General features: G+C 37.0%; 1 protein-coding gene across 2 annotated transcripts in view; it reads right to left on the bottom strand.

The window, feature by feature from the left end:
* Nucleotides 1–16,916, bottom strand: part of gabrb1 (gamma-aminobutyric acid type A receptor subunit beta1) — a 74,120-nt gene that overhangs the window by 38,113 nt on the left and 19,091 nt on the right. The window lies entirely within an intron of this gene.

The following is a 16,916-nucleotide window of genomic DNA, read 5'->3' as shown; positions in this document are numbered from 1 at the left end:
TTTGATTACAAAGTAAACAATTCAATTCAATCTTTATTTCAGACCAGATCGGTCCATAAAAACACACATACTACAAGAAACAGAAGGAGAGAAGTTAGTTTAAAGTTCAGTTCTGATTGAATTGTTGATGGTAATGGAGTATGGAGAAGTATGCATTAAGACTCCCAGAATTATCCTCAAAATGATACACATTTTGACCACTGGGGGCAGTAAACACACCTTGAGCAGCTACTCATCAGAATTACAGTAGAAGAATAAAAGCTGGTGTACCTGGTAGAAACCGAAGTCTGAGAGGATTAATCTCCTCACACTGTTTTCATAGAAAAAGAAGACCAACAATGTGGACCAACACATCAATACTGAACCTGTGTAAGAATATTCAGAAAAGAATGTTAAAAATACGTGGGCCTCCAGTTCACTGCAGTAGACGGGCACATGACTAGGCTGTGTGGTGGTAACTGAAAGATGTCATGAACAGGAACCCAGATCTGACCAGAGACCTGAGTTGGAGTCCAAATTCTTCTCAGTCTAATTGGATTGAATTGAACTGACTTTATTGTCCACCTTAGTGGAAATGTGTCTTCGGCTTCCTCCAATACATTAAAAAATATAAACAATACACACCAGATCATGAAGACATTAAAAAATATACACCAACACTACACTACATAAAATACATACAACAACTTACAATTATGTAAAGGAGCATGAAAACAGCAACAGCCATTGTAATAAGTTAAACACATGTTAAAAGGTGTCTTTAAAAATAATATAAAGAATACTTGAGTTGAGTGCATTCATTTTACATTCAGCATAGTATAGCATAAGGGATAAAAGATCTCTTGTGTTCATGTCTGTCAGTCTATCAGATTAAGGAAAAACTGACAACAAAGGTAGTTAAAGTCATAAAATACAACTCTGATAATGGAGACATAAATGACTTCAAACTAAAAACAGGACATAGAACTATATTATAAATTATGTAAAGCTCTGCGTAAAATCTGTTTCAGCGCTTCAGTACTGAACCATGAAAAAAGCAGAACACATTTCTTTACAGAGCACTGTGTGAGGCCTCCACTGTAAAAAATAAAAGTCCAGACTTTACATAAAAGACTTCTTAAGTCTTCATAAAACGTTCTTAAGTCACATCTTGCTAAAGATTTAGCATCACAGTCAACAGCATGCTGAGAGCTATTGTGATGGTATGATGATGAAAATCTAGATTTGAAAAAGAGACAAGAATGTTGTTTTATTATGGATTCAAACATTCCAAATCTCTCCCTAAATAGATACATTCACATTTCATTTTCATGGAAGAGCCATCCTGATCCTTTAAAAAGGTGCTCAGGTATAGGTCATGTGGGATATTAAGTGAGAGTGTGTGAATAGCTATCATCAGGCACATATGTGAGTGTTAGAGACAGAATGCTTGTGAGCCATGATTCAAAGTCTGGGCTTCTCAGAGGGCAGAATACTGCAGCTTTCCATGCAGTCTGTACCTTCTTTTCAAAAATAACTTGAGCTGTAGCACAGACTGCTGAGGTGGATTATGTTGTGTAATGTCAGTTCTTATTAAGCAGCAGGAACAGTCGCAGGCCTGCTCGCTCCAATTCTTTCCACTACTCCTCAGAGAGTTAGAACTCCCTCCTCCACCTGCCCTTCAGTGGCTCCTGTCACCACATCAGCTTGAGCACTTCATCTGCTGTTGCTGCAGCCCTATGTCAGCACTTCTACCTGCTCCTCCCACAACCTCCCTCCACTGGAACCACCGCTGGTCCTCCTCATCTTCATCTCTGTTCACTTGTCATAAAATGATGACAGCTCATGTGATTTGACAGAAGTATCTGTTTTCCAGTCAGTGTTACCACAACAATAAATCCAGACATCATCTTTCACAGAGGTAAATCATCTGTCAGATGTCTTCTGCATCACATGATCCATCACTGTACACCCAGTAATTCTTTGCAATGATTTGTGAAATGCCAATAATTCATGGTCAGACAAGTTTTACACTTCATAGACTCAGCAAACATGACATTTAAAAATAGAAAGCATTGATTTGCATCACCTGTGGCCGCAATGGAAGGGCAAAAAATACGATTTTATTAATACATATAATTATAATGAGCTATTTTTAATAACTAATATAATTATATAAAGAATACAACTAAATCATACATTAAATACATACATTATTCATAATATGGCATATTTCAAAATGTAAACACTTGTTTTATATGATTACAGCTGTCATATTGTCAACCATTCATTATTCACACATACACAGCTACAGATGCCTCAATGGAGACAGACACATTTCTACACTGACTTCACTTTCTCAAAACTCTTGTTACATGCAGCTCAGAACACACAGTTAATCACTTCTAAAATGCAACAAAATATATGATTTCTTAACTAAAGAAATGTCAGTAATGTAACAAATGGTAAATGGATCATACTCTTTTCTAGTCTTTTTAACCACTCAAAGCGCTTTTACACTAAATGTCTCATTCACACATTCACACACATTCATACACTGATGACAGGAGCTACCACACAGGGTGCCAACCTGCTCATCAGGAGGAAACTAACCATTCACACACATTCACACATGATTGGTGTGGCCACTGGGAGCAATTTGGGGCTAAGTGTCTTGCCCGAGGACACATCCACATGTGGACTGGAGGAGCCGGGAATCGAACTGCCAATCTTCCATTTGGTGGTCGACCTGCTCTACCTCCTGAGTCACAGCTACTCACAAACAAAACAAATGTGTTTGTATTCACTATACATTCATGTCTAGGATTGTTTCAGCATATAGCAGATGTACAGCAGTGCTAGTCTACACCATCTTCTATAACTGGTCATAAATTCTCATCCAAATCACACCTGGAAAACAATCTTTTTGCATCTGATTAATTCCTGGCAATTTCCTGCAGATATTTCCAGACATCCATCATTCATCAGACCAAACCCACAAAGAATGGATAGCACCGTGACTTGTGTAGCATTTGCACTCGCAATCTGCTCCATTTTAAGGTCCTATCCTAATCCATCCAGGATTTCACAGAAACATCAGTTCTGAACACACATCAGCTGGAATAATAAGTGAGTCTCCAAACTGAGAAAGAGGCTGTGTGCATTTACGCACGTGACACAGCAGCTGTAACTTCATTAACACCAGATCTGTCAGGATCTGATGGTAATGAACGTTCTGTGTTCTGCTGCACATGTATACAGGTCAGCAGTTACACTCAGATTCAGGTTTACATGTTGGGATTGTTTGTAATAAAGCAGAATTTATGGCTGAATCCTGAGATCCATCAGAGCTGTCAGGACATTTTTATTTAGTAAGTAAAAGCCTGAGATGAGCCTACACCCCCTTCTCACCCCCTCACCCCAAATGTCTGGCTGAAGATTTCACCCCTGATATCATTCAATATCATTTCAATATCATTCTAACCTCATAAGCTTGAAGATTTGAAGAGAGAGAGAGACGCAGAAAGAGAGAGAGAGAGAGAATGAGAGGGAGGAGCCGAATGTATGAATTCTACCTCATTGATATACATGTAATGGAGCAGGTGCACCATGACGCTGGTGTCTTGGCAGGACAGTTATACCCACATGCTTTCAAAAAAATCTGCACAGTCACTTTGTGGATCCATTGTGTCCAGGAGAGACATCTGATCATGTGGCTGGTGGTCATACATTTTCTACCTCCATGATGAAAAAATCTGAATCTGGTGATTATGAAACATCTGCAGTTATAATGAAGGCCATTTTATGGGATGTTTAAATTAATTTATTCGCATCCATTCACAACTCATGCTGTCACAGAGAGGACAGTGTCCAGTTTAGAGTCTACATATGTGCAGTTTGAAAACCAACACCAGAAAGTGTTTTGCATGGAGGAAAAAGGGTAAAAAGAGTCTTTTCATGGCTTTAACATGCTGAACTGTCTCTTTGTAATGTTTTTGTTTTGCTGTTCTGTGAGCTGATGTGTGATGTCTGAGCCTCAGGGAACACGTGTTTCTGCTGCTGTCCCTCGCTCTCAGACTTCATTTCAACAATAACACTGTACAGTGTGTGAAATGTATTGTGTCACAGCACATTATGATGGCTTGCATACATTCTGCATTATATATTAACAGGACACTACAAAGTTATTCAGCATGACTTTTCATGGTACACATTCAACACATATAGGCTAAAACAAACAAGGCACTGCTAACTGGGGTCACTGTCTCTACTGCAACTCTGTGCTTTCTGTTTACATCACCCAAAGCATGATGGGAACAGGACTGCAGGTACCACTGAGGACATTCACTTTACAACATTTAGAGTCACTATACAGTATTGATATTTAATTACTTTTAAGTCAACACAAAAATAATAATTAAAAAAATAAATCAGTATTTCTACAAAATAATTTTATTTCAGGCTCAGTTTAAACTTCTGTTTGGAAACACACATTATTTTACAGGACCAACCTTTTTAATCATTTCCAAGAACATTCCTGGAATGTAATGAAAATGATGTAATTTGGTGGACTTTGTTCATTGATGGTTCTTTTATTTATATTTTAGTTAGTCAAATTCATAACCATTATTTAATTGCAATGTAAGAGTTGTTCAAATAACATCTGCAGCCAGTACAACAGAAAACTAACCTAATAAATGAAATATGAAAAATCTAAATTAACTAGATATATATAAAATAAAAGTCACCCCATCCCCACCAAACAATTATTGTTAATATATATGTATGTATATATATTAACAATAATTGTTAATATATTGTTAATATATTATAATATTGTTAATAATAATCATATTATATATCATAATAATATAATATAATATAATATTGGAATATAGTTTATATATATTAACAATAATTGTTTGGGGGGATGGGGTGACTTTTATTTTAATCAATAAATTAAAAATGTCCCATCAAGTGTTTTTTATATTCCTGAAACACTCTCATCATTCATACACTGTGTTTAAAACCTGTCGACACATAAATAAAATAAAATAATTAAATCAAAATATAAAAGATAATAAGACAAAAGAATTTACTTGGGTAAAATCTTTTTCTTCTTCCATAAAAACGGTCTCAGAAATGTTGACCTCTCCATGTACATTAACATTATCAAATGGTGGAATTTCTAAGTGGTCCAAATGAAACCTAAAACTTCTACTTTCTGAAAAATGAATCTGTTTGTGAATAACCAAAATGTGAATTACATGAGATAGACTGGAAAAAATGAAAACGTATCCTAGGACATTGTGTTCCAGTTTGGTATCCATTCAATGACTGTTCACCAGGTGTAGCATGTAAAGACATTTCGAGCTTTTTCAGGTTTGTGTGCATATAAAGCATCTTATCTATTTGATTTGCTAAACTTGTCTATTTGTTTGGTCAAAAGTGGAACGATAAAGTTGAGAACTGCTGCTCATTGTCACTGTTAGATGGTGAACATGCTGTGCAAGATTCCATGCTGCCTTCACTTGCATATTGATTGGTTTTGATCGTGATGTTAAAGAAAGAACGTGTGCAGAATAACAGGAACATCAAGGTCGCTGAGAAAAAACATGAAAGATTTTTGAATGGAAGCAGAAACAAAGACAAGAAAAAGAAATGAAAAAGTCCAAATACATGGGCATCATGTCTATTTTGTTCAGATTAAATGTTTGTCAAAATGCTTCAGCTGAGTGCAGGTAACCTTTGGAGGAGGCTGCCTGGGGAATGTTGCATCACTGCTCTCCTATCGAGCTAATTTGAGGTGCAAAGCTGCAGTTAAGATTCCACTCACAGCTCTCCCGCTTTCCAGCATTGGTTGCAGTTTATAAAGATGCTTATGCATGCATTTCCCAACAAGCTGGAGGGAAATAAACTTTCTGAAAGGCAAGTATGGAACAATTTCCCTCTGTGGTCACAGAACACAATGACAACGTGGATAAAGCATTGAGACAACCATATCTACTTCTTTAACCAGCTATATAACAAGGTGATATTTACTTACAACTGGGACAGTCAAAGCCTTACATCATGGAACCTTTTTTTTTTTACCAGGATTCACAAACCTCAGAGTACATGTATGTACGCCCAAGTGACAGTAAGGAGAAAACAGGCTGTTTCTTTGTAGGACTACAGCAGCAGGGTCAATAGTCAATAGTGAATCAGTCAGTCCAAATCCTTATGTCAACCCTCCTCCACATATCAACCTGTAATACACTATTTCTCAATCTAATGAATAAATTGCCACAAAACTGGCTGAGCACATTTCATGCTCCCAAATGTTCACTTTGTTTTTCTTCTAACCTCATGGGAGCTCCTCCAGCACTTTCCTACAACAATCGTTACAGTTTTAGCTCCTGTGTTTGGGCTGTGAAACTGTGAAATTGTGTTTGTCTATATTTACCATAGGGCTGCACTGAGGTTGTTTGCTGGAGAAATGCATAAATTAGGCATGCTTTTCAGATTGTTCCAGGGAAAGGTTTGTGTGGACGGGATTTAAGGCATTGTCTGAAGATCCAACAAGTTGTTGGAAATAAACTGACCCCTGAAGGATAGGTTCATATTTTTTAAAGTCTATCTTAACAATATTCACTTAAACAGTTACTACTTTCTATAGCTATACTTCTTAATGTTATTACAGTGGGACTAACGAAATCCCGCAGCCCCTTTTTCTGCAAAAATGATACTAGAATTCACCTGCAGCTTCTAGAGGCTTCAACAGTTGATATCTATCAAAGATACTTTCTTTTTCTGTGTAATTCACCTTCTTTGTGTTTACATCTCTCCACAACAGTTAAACACAAAAAAAAGAATGTAACTCTGGACAATAGCCATTTGATTTGTCTAACTCAGACTGCCTCAACCTCATACTGGCTTTGGCTGAGATTCAAAATGTAGTTTCACACAAGGACCTAGATTTTTGTACCTCAACACATATAGTATAAGCTTTTCACAACCAGTATGGACAAAGGGGATGACTTCAGAGAACAATAACTGTGTTAATGTGATTTTGGGCATGTAGATAACATCAAACATAAAACCTTCAATAATTGCAGTGCTGTCTTCCAGGTAGCCTGTATCATCAGAAGATCCTTTCCAGATACGTACAAGATGTGTCTTTAAAAGTCCAGCAGAATGTCTTATTTACTGCCACTTCATTCATTTTGTCAGTAGGATTAGGAAATAGCCCACTAAATTGAAACATAGCAGTGATGCAAGATTTCAGTGACCCTCATGGTACCTGATTGTAGTCTTAGAAAATATGTCTCATTCACCTGTGAGTGAAATGTCTGTCTTATAAATGGCAGTCTACAGAAACACATAGAAGACAAGTAAGATATTAACATCCCACTCTGTGTAATGCAGCAGTGGAGCACTGACTAATAAGACAGAAGGATTAGCCATTTTGCCAGCCACTGAAACAGTTAGTGGCCTATAATAAATTGAAGATGACATCTCATGAGGCAACAGTGAGAAACTGCTGCTTCATAAAGCTGGGAACATGGAATTAGGAGGAAAACCATGTGTGTGTGTGTGTGTGTGTGTGTGTGTGTGTGTGTGTGTGTGTGTGTGTGGTGGATGGGGGTTAGAGTCCCACTGGGGATGAAGACTTTCTAAGAGACTATTATTAGAAACAGCTGTTCCCCTCAGCACCACCTTCACTATCATCGCTGAAGCACTTTGGTGTTTCCGTGGCAGAGCGATGGCCTCAACGTGAGCTGAATACTGTTATGCATATGAGCTGTGCTACAGCAGGGTGGAGGGGAGAGGCAGAGCTGCTGCTGCTGCTGCTGCTGCTGCTGCTGCACTCCAGGCGGACAGGAGAACAGGGCCAGTAGATGCCCTTGGCTTGTTTTTTTTCTTCTTTTTTTTGTCCAATTTTCTGCGTTGATGTGTGATAGGTGGTCTCCTCTGTGCCGCTATTCTTAGCTCTCCTTCTCTCTGTCTGTCTGTGTGACTATCTGCTTCTCTCTGTCCTTATTTTACTGCTGCAAACAAACAAGCAGCACAGCAGAGCATGGGCCCCTATGCCATGCTTACCCCACTGCAATGTACTGCTGTCTGACCTAATTCTTCCCTATCCATAGCCATCTCAGAGTGAGTCCAGAACACATCATAAGAGAGGCAGTACACTCTGATCACACTTCTGATCTGAGAGAAAGTGTAACTATACTTTGACTACTTGAATAAAATAGTTGAGCAAAAACATCCATGTCAGTGTGTGCCTATATGATGGATCAAATAGCTATGCATGAAAGTTGCTTGTAGTGATGAACCCAAAGAAAATGATCTGCTGCCAGAAATACTCACTGCAGCAGCAAATGTGGATTAATCCACTGTTGAAAATAGTCCACGCCAAATACACTATTTCCTTCTGTTTCTGATGTTTATTTCTCTCTCTTTTTTCTTTCCTCCTCTCATTGTTTTCTTTGCGTGACTACCAGCAGCCATGAAATAGTAGATGACCAAGGACATCCAAAAATCAGGGTCATATTAAAGAGCATAATTACTCAGCCAAAGTGTCCCCATGGACTACAGTCTTCATGGTTTATATAGTGGGCGAGTGCAGCTCAGGTAGTAGAACAGATTGGTGGTTAATCATAATGTTAGTAATTTCATCTATAGATGTTTGTCCACATGTAGAAGTGTCATTCAGTTTTGAATGAATTGTTTTGGGATATCCTCGTTAGCACATTAACATCATAAGATGTGTATATACAAGACAGAATAAGATCAGATCAGAAAAGAAAAGAAAAGAAAAGAAAAGAAAAGAAAAGAAAAGAAAAGAAAAGAAAAGAAAAGAAAAGAAAAGAAAAGTAAAGAAAAGAAAAGATAAGATAAGATAAGATATTCCTTTATTAGTCCCTATGGGGACATTTGCATTATTACAGCAGTAAAACGGACAGTAAACATAGAAGAGCATCAATAATAGTAGTAGAGTAATAATTGGTGTTGAGTGATCATATACCTGAGTTGATATTGTTATTGCACAGATTTAAAGTGAAAAAAGTATATTGCACAGTTGGACTGAAATGAGTAGTATAACCACCAGATATAGATACCAGGAGACTATGACATGTAAACACCTTATCCATGTTTCTGATCATTATCGGTCATGAGTGTATTATGTCATTTCATTATGATTTAGTCATGATAAACAAGGTAATGATGCTATTATACAGAGCGTATATTTCACTGTTGCACTCATCTTCAATTGCTGCTGATCTTCAGGCAGAGTGGTAAATACTCCAGTAAATCAACCAAACTAGGTTCATCCTCACCTGTTTAAGTCTCAGTCATTACAGAAAGGGCAGAGAATAGCTGAGATGTTGAGAAAACAAACATCTGGATCTACACAATGTACTGCCACAATCTCCACATAGCACTGATCGATGTTTTTACTCATAAATGACACACTTCACCTACTGAGATCTTACTGCTAACAATACAAAAACTAATCAGAAACCTGGATTTCATTAGAATCAAGTGTACAGGAATATGAATAACTTTGTTTTGTATGTTCCATGTCAGGTGTAATTATCTTTATATTTCCAAGAGGCAGAATAAAAGTGAAAAGCAGGATCTGGTTTCCTCTGTTGATTCCATTACTCCATGGCCTAATGGTAGGCTGTGTTTAAACTGGTGAGTTAGCTGTAAGCCATGGTTAAGTTAGCTTCCCCAGTCAGTGTTACCTGGCAATTAAATATGATTCACCAGTGTTGTTACTGTGGTTGCCTGCAGCTCAAAACCTGGCTTCCATTGAACTGTTGAACAGAAAAATCTAACAGGTGTTCCGACAGATGATTCTGATCGATCACCAGCCAATCAGAATAAAGTATTTCCAAGCTATTATCTAATAATATGGAGGGAAATGTTGCTCTGATTCAGCAGAACTGTATCCATTATGTCATGAAGTCTGTTATAACATTCCACTTACAGCATCTTAAAGATTGTACACATCTGCCAGTGATAATGCAATAATGAGAGATGATATAATAATAATCCACAAGAACACAAATGCTGACACACTTTTGTCTGCCACTGATGGGGACTGTTGCCAAACCAACCAGCATGCTCCCATCCCTCCCCTTGTTTCCATGCCAACCTCAGCATGCACTCACATGCAGGTGGAAAGTGACAATTTAATACAAGTCAAGGTTCTGGCAGGAGTGAACAGCAAGACAAGTGGAATGACTTCCAGTACTATGAAACAAGCAAAGGAAAAGGTTTCTCAGCAATGTTAAAGGCACTGACACTTAATGAGTGAAATAATGAATTGTTGTTGTGATTGTACAAATGTGATTTTTTTCACACTGTCAATAAATATGCTACAGTAACATATTCGGTACCTCCAGGATTTTACAGAAGTTTTATTTACGATTGTTGCAAAAATGTTTGCAAATGATTTGCAGCAGCTTTTCTTGCAATCTTCCAATTTTTTATTTTTATTTATTTTTTTTTGGGGGGGGGGGGTTCAAGTGAGATTGCTGGAATTGGCAAAAATCACAAGTAACTATTACCCAATGAAGAAAGAATCATATGCAATCACTTCATATACTGTATGGCACAACACAGAAAGAGCTGGAAATATTTTTGTTCTCCTCTTTTTTCATTTTATGAACATGGACTATAAAATAGTTTGCCTTCATTGTCATGTAAAACATTTGAGTTACTTTACAAGCAGACATAAAAAAAACACTTGACCGTGAGACCAATAGCTATTACAACTGCCACACAGCAAAAGATCATTTGAAATGTTTTACTGATTCTTGCCTCATCTTTAAGGTTTCAGACAGGCGTGCACTTCCTCCACTGAGCCAGATCATCATGCAGAAAGACAGTAGCAGTAGTTTAATTAACTAGAGCAACCACCAGAGGGCACTGTATTGTGCAATACAGAAAGCAAGTTCGGACAAACTGCCTTTTCAGTCAGAGCCATTAATAGTTAGAATAGTTTACCCATTGAGTTAAGGGAGAGTCTAAAGAAACATTCAACTTTTCAATATAAAGTCAAAACATGGCTTAAGGCAAACCAAACTTGTGTTGTAGTCACACACACCTAGCACTGCACTTTCCTGAGCTGTATGTACGTGTGTATACTTTTTACTATGTATGAAATCTGCATTGTACTTATTTTATCTACTGTTTTTTGTTGTTGTTATGTGTGTAATGTGTAACCATAGCCGAGCCGAGCCGAGCCGAGCCGTACTGTCTGGCTGATGGGTATGCATGGTGCTGGTCTGGCCACTAGCTTGCATGTGCCATCCATGGACATGTACCCAGTCATGTGGGTTTGTACTCATTGTATTATTATCCTATTCCAGGTTGCCTTTTTAAGAACTGACTAGAGACTATGGATGAAAATCAGCACACACAGCTTACTCTGGCTTATTTACAGCATCTTGTTTGTCAATTAATGAGCATTGTCCCTTTCAAATAAACAAATACAAATTTAAAAAATTGAATTTATTTTTGGTACAGTCTTTTGCAGTTCTTTTCATCGGCAAATGAGAAGGGTTCACTTTGTTCATCATGCCATTTCACATGGGAAATGTGGTACTTGTCATGTGGGTGGTTTTGATTCAACTGATGCAGTGAAGTGGTGATTGGTAGTCTATTTCTTATACTATACTTAAACTCTTATGCTATTGTTGTGTTAGTATTTTCTTTATAGCATTTGTGTATTTATTGTATTTGGGAATATTAGACCCAGAATCATTAGGCTGCCCCATCCAATGATGTCAGCACAGATATGTTCCATTTACCATCTACAACAGTGGAGAGTGGCAGTGCAACATAGTAAGATGTGCATGCATGGAAATACTTTCTAAATAGATCAGAAGATGAAGATTGGGTCGTTCTTCATAAAGATTTAACATGTGTTTTCTCAGCTGAGTGATGAGATAAGAAGACTGATACCACACGTTTTTAAAAGCTAATAAAAGTTAAGTGTTTTTTTGTTGTTGTTTTATCCATAATATCTCTCTGTTGTGAAACATGTGAACATGGTGACATCCCTACAAAGATGGGTCAATATAATAATATATAAAGCACTTTATTTAGAGGTCAGACTGAAAGAAAGCAAACCTGGAATGTTGCTAATAATCCCTCATTGCACCGACAGGATAACCGTGTTCACACAATCACAATCAATTAAAAGCAGGAAGTGGTTTTGTAAACTGATGGATGTTTAGAACACCTTCATTCTTCACCCAGGATGTGGACACATCCTTTGTCCCACACAGTATTCACCTGCTTCAGGCTTTGATCACATGACACTTCACTGAATTTGCACTAGTTGCACAATATGACCTAAATGATGTTCCTTTATTCATGTTTTTAATCATTGTTTTTGTTACCTACCTAAAGCTGCCATTGTATTATAAATCACAACATCAATAAAAGAACTGCCAGTTGACATCTTTATTAATTGACTTTAGACACTGACATATACAATACAATAATAGAATGATACAACACGATATTAGTAGAACATAAAAATACTACATACAGTGAAGTACATCAAGTGTTTGAGTTTCAGATACACAGTGCAGCCATATGTAAACACAAATAACTGAGAACTCTGTCCAGGTCAGAGTTCAAACCCTTCCTGTTCAGCCTGGCTGTTGATTAACAACTGAGTTGTTTATAATCGTTTTATTCTATTTTTTAGTATTTGTTTTGATGTTTTAATATTTTTATTTTTTCTTCTTTATTTTGCGCTATTTTATTATTATCATTCTATAAGTTTTATCCTCTTGTCGATTGAATTGTTACTTTTGACTTTTCATCTCTTTTTAGTTTTAGTTCATCTTTTATTAAACTTCATCTTTTATTTTACTTTTGTTTTTTGAATCTTTTTTAACTTACTTTTTACTCTTTACTTTTAATAAACATTTCTCTTATTCTCTTATTTTACTTATTTAATTATTGAATCTATTTATTTATGTTTTACTTATTTTATTTAACATTTCTAAACATTCTTATTTTCTCTTGTGTGCATTGGTCTCAATTTTTGTTTTTTAATTTGCTCTTTGTTTTTATTCCTTTTCTTTCTGTTGTCACTTGTTCTGTCTTATTATCAGCTGTCAATCAACTAACTGTAAAGCACTTGAAACTACACTAGCCTGTATGAAAGGTGCTGTATAAATAAAGTTTGATTGATTGATTGATGAGCTGCTGATGTTTAGTAGAATGCAGCGCTCTGCTGAGCACATCATCCTGACAGCAACTACAGATGGAACCATCAGGTCTACATTGTACTTCAAGATCAACAGGTGGTAACTTTCAGCATCAGACTACAAACTGTTTCAGCACACATTGTATTAAAGCTGCTTCATCACCTGTTGAATATCAAATCCTCATATACCAGCGCATTCTCTGTCAGACCCCTGAAGTGAGTTGGCAGGTAAATGTGGTCCACTTTCACACTACAGACATCCTCAAACAGACAGGAAGCAGTGTCAGAGTCATCAGTCGGCACCACAGCTGACATGTCCACAGCAGACAAGAAGACTGTCTCATACTGAGCCGTCACATTGCCACTGTTCCCTGGAGACGCTCCACAGCAGACTATGAAGCGCTGGAAAATACTCTTGAACTTGACCAAACTTCAGTTGTTCCAACAACCTGTAATATGCACATGAAGTGACATCATAGTTCAGTATTGTATCATCTAATACAGTTTCCCCTCTTAGTTCTTTTTTTTTAACCCTTACATACTGTTATACTGTTCCGTTGTTAAAATGTGAGAGCTGTAAAAGTACACTATACACATTTCCTGATGTGACCCCAAATATACAAAAAAAGGAAAATGCATCTTTTTTTTGTGTGCAGCTGATTACATGTTTAGATTATATTAGACCTGTGTTAATTACCAAATTATAAAACCACCATTCAAACATGTTTCTTGTATTCTTCACATTCTATAAAATGTTCTCCTGGACCACAATATAGTGACTCTGAATGTCTTTTTTCACTCTCTGACAGCTTAATTAAGGATTAATAAACCATTTATTAATGACTGATGGGGAGTTTATGAATGTAAGTGGATGTAGAGGCTATTAGTCAAAATATGAACGTTATGTAAGGGTTAAAAGAAACTTCATTTGACAGTAGCTGACAGAGAGGCCGGAAAAACGGGGGAGAGAGAGAAAGGGGAACGACATGCGTAAAGGTCCCTTGCCGGACTCGAACCAGGGACGTTGCAAATATGTGGTATGAACTGTAACTAATTACTGTAATTCCTACCTGATGCCTGGATGGAAATGAACAGGGGCTGTAAATGGTTCTGTGCAGACTTAACACAGTGACGGAAGCAGTTCTGGTATCATTAAGGTTAATATGTTGATCAGTCACAGATAAGTACTTTTAAAATATTTAAATTAAACAAATTAAAGTAGTAAAATTGGCAGTACTGTAAACACTTCTATCACCATTACCTCAGCCTATGAGGGTGTCATGTAAACACAATGCATGTTACTGTCACATGAGAGGTCTATAACAGTTATACCTGAAACAATGAAACTTTCTAACTAGACAAATCACATTTCTACATTACTTGTTTGGATGAGAGGGAGTAGTGTTTATCCCCTTCCCATTTGATAGTCTATGTATCCTACATGAAACAGGGGTACTGGGTTCAAATATGTTAATTTACTAAATACGGTTGTGACTTTTACTACATACAGAAAAAAGGACTGGGAAACATACATCTACTTATGACAATGTTTTGATAATAAACAAAAAATAGGGTTCAATCAGAGATATTTGACTGATACATGACACATTGGCTGCTTGATGAACTCAACTATATATGATACCCACATACATCTCAGTAAATATGCTGATATTGCAAATGAAAAATGAGCAGCATATACCTGCAGCTAACTCTTTAAATTCTACTCAACTGTAAACGCCCCTGTAACCTAATCCACTGCATATACAGTGTTTTGTGCATAATAATTTCATTAGATTGTGCATGGGTGCAGCAAAGTAATTATCAATCATCATCATAATATTTTAAGTATAATGGGCCAATCAATGCATATGAACAGTTGTTTGATATTTGACATGATATATGAATCTTTGCTGTCATCATTTTTTAAAAGAAGAATCTTTACTATTTAGATTCCTACCAGTTCATTAGAGGCATTTACCTTTAATGAGGAAGAATATTATAAAAAAAACTCTGAACAGTATACTAATGTCCCGTCATTCACTGCCAACAGTCGACTACTCGCTGTATGTTATGATAAGAGCTACCTTGTTACACTTACTGAGGTTGATGAGTTCAGCAGTCCAGGAGATTCAGACTGAGGTTTAGGATCATCACTTGCCTCACCGGCTTGTGTTGATGTCCTAGTTGAGCTGGCTGTATTGGACACCTTCAAATGAAGTAATAAACCAAAATTAGACTAATCTAAAAGGGACGTTAACTTTCAATATCAGGTTAAGTTGTAATTTTTCTGCAAATAACAAAATAATCGTATGACTTAAAAATACACTAACCTTGTTCAGATGGTCTGAAGGGATCACACATGCCTTCACATGCACAGTTTGCTCAGTGTCAAACTCATCTGTCTTTAAATGAACTGCGGGGTCAAAATCCTTCCATCTGACAGCTATGGTGTCCAGGATGTTTGGGGAACCTTTGACAAAAACAAGACCATTTTAAAATGACTTCTGCCATGTAGCTGAATGCAATCAATTAGCAGCATGAATATGGTTTTACTAGGTAGGTAGTTAGGAAACTTTATTATTTATTTATTATGTATTATTTATTGAGGGGAATTCAAAATGGACACAACAGTATTCTTAAGTTACAACAAATTAAATACAAATTAAATAAAATACAATAAAAATTAATCTCCAAATACTATATACAATAAGAGAGGGGTACTGGGAGCTGTTGTACACTCTAGATTCTTAATACTAGATCTAGCTCATTTAGGCCTGCCAGTGTGTATAATCTCATGAGCACAAAGAAATTCTGGCTTATCATTTTCTATGAAGTAAATAATACAAAGAATTAATGTTAAGTAAATATCATGTTTCCGCCTGGTCACGTAGTGCTTTAACAATTAATAACATCATGATTTCATAAAGCGACTGTTAGCCATCATCAGAATGGTTTCAGGTCATTTTAAAGATATTCTGAAGTCATATATTTGTTTACATAACTAAACTAAACACAATAAAGTTGCCACTTACTTGTGAAAAGTTATCCTGCGATCGATAACTGTTTGAAATGTTTTGTCATAACGTCTCCAGCATTTTCCAAGCTCTCTTGATTGTCCCAATATGGCGACCACGCTGACGCACATCAAGGGCCCCATCTTGCAGTCGGCGCACAGCGGATGGTGGTCTCAACACGTGTCTTTGTTAGTTTCCCCTGATGCAGTTGTCATTTTCTCACCATGCGCCACGTTGTCTAAATAACAAAAGCACTTGCACTGGTCTGTGCACCCATAGGTGTGTTGGTCTCAAAATGAGGTGTGGTCAGGTTGATTGGTGGCACGTTGTTATTTTGAGGAAGTGGAAAGTGATTGCACTACTGACCAAAAAAACCATGTCTGAAGTCACTGGAGCATATGTCACTGTTATTGAACGCATTATCAAGATTTTAATAGGCGGTGCACAATGAATGTACACTCTGCCTGTTACACACACAGGGACAGGCAGCAGCACACAAACATATGAGAATGGATCTCAGAAACAGGTCTGCTTCTGGAGGAAAGACTCTCTGCTGACACTTAGTGATTTTATCAACAAGAAAAAAAAACTTCTGAACATCTGTGGTTAAAACATCTGTATTAATCTGTTAATGAATGTGGGTGATTCTTACAGTGTCTGTTATCCACAGCTGGTTATACTGCAGGACTGATATGTTGATA

The sequence above is a fragment of the Scomber scombrus genome, chromosome 19, assembly GCF_963691925.1.
Source record: "Scomber scombrus chromosome 19, fScoSco1.1, whole genome shotgun sequence".
NCBI lineage: Eukaryota > Metazoa > Chordata > Actinopteri > Scombriformes > Scombridae > Scomber > Scomber scombrus.
This window is presented reverse-complemented; position numbering and strand designations above follow the sequence as displayed.